Below are 1146 nucleotides of genomic sequence, written 5' to 3'. Positions count from 1 at the left end.
TTCACGGGCCACGCCCAGAAAGGGGAGGGGCCAGCTATACGGAACGCAGCGCGCATGCGCCTCAGGGAAGCGAGGCAAGTGAACTCTACACAACGGATTAGAAACGGTTTGGTCCCGCTTTAGCCTGCCATAGATGGCCCTTATCCTGTAATACAACAGAGATGCATCTATGTATGGCTTTTATTTTTATTATTAAGCTTTCTTTATAAAGCATTGTAAACTTATACAGGGCTCTGCGTACATTTACAGTGCTTTATAAAGAAAGCATAATAATAATAATAATAATAATAATAATAATAATAATATGTTTTATTTTTATACCGCTTTTCCGAGGTGATCAAAGCGGTTCACAGAATCAATAAAAATTAACACATCATAAAAACAACCTAAAAAAACCCAATAAAAATAGAACAACATGCAATAAAGACAAGCAAGATGGCGGTCGGGAGGAGGGCTTGTCTTCTTAGCAGGCGGAGGCCTGTTGTTGCTGACCTGCTTCTCTCCCCCTCAAGATGATGATGATGATGAAAAGGCCTGAGGAAAAATTAGTGGGAACCCCCCTTTTTTGCTGATTCTGTTTACTTTTTATTTTAAAAAAATTATATATATATGTTATAGTTTATTCCTCTTACGTGCAGATAACCAAATCAACAAAAATATGAAAATATAAAACCTTCCAATAGCATACAGTCTACAAAAAACATACTCTCTCTCTCTCTGGCTTTGCTTCGCAATCGAAGATTCAGGAAGGATCATAGAATCATAGAATCGTAGAGTTGGAAGAGACTGCAAGGGCCATCCAGTCCAACCCCATTCTGCCATGCAGGAAATCCAAATCAGAGCATCCCCAGCAGATGGCCGTCTAGCCTCTGCTTAAAGACCTCCAAGGAAGGAGACACCACTACACTCCGAGGAAGGAGTGTGTTCCACTGTCAAACAGCCCTTACTCTCAGGAAGTTCTTCCTAATGTTGAGGTGGAATCCCTTTTCCTGTAGCTTGCATCCATTGTTCCGGGTCCTGTTCTCTGGAGCAGAAGAAAACAAGCTTGCTCCCTCCTCAATATGACATCCTTTCACATATTTAAACAGGGCTATCATATCACCTCTTAACCTTCTTTTCTCCAGGCTAAACATCCCCAGCTCCCTG

This window comes from Sceloporus occidentalis, unplaced genomic scaffold (assembly GCF_023333645.1).
Source record: "Sceloporus occidentalis isolate IW3139 unplaced genomic scaffold, rSceOcc1.0.p SCAF_9, whole genome shotgun sequence".
Lineage (NCBI taxonomy): Eukaryota > Metazoa > Chordata > Lepidosauria > Squamata > Phrynosomatidae > Sceloporus > Sceloporus occidentalis.
This window is presented reverse-complemented; position numbering follows the sequence as displayed.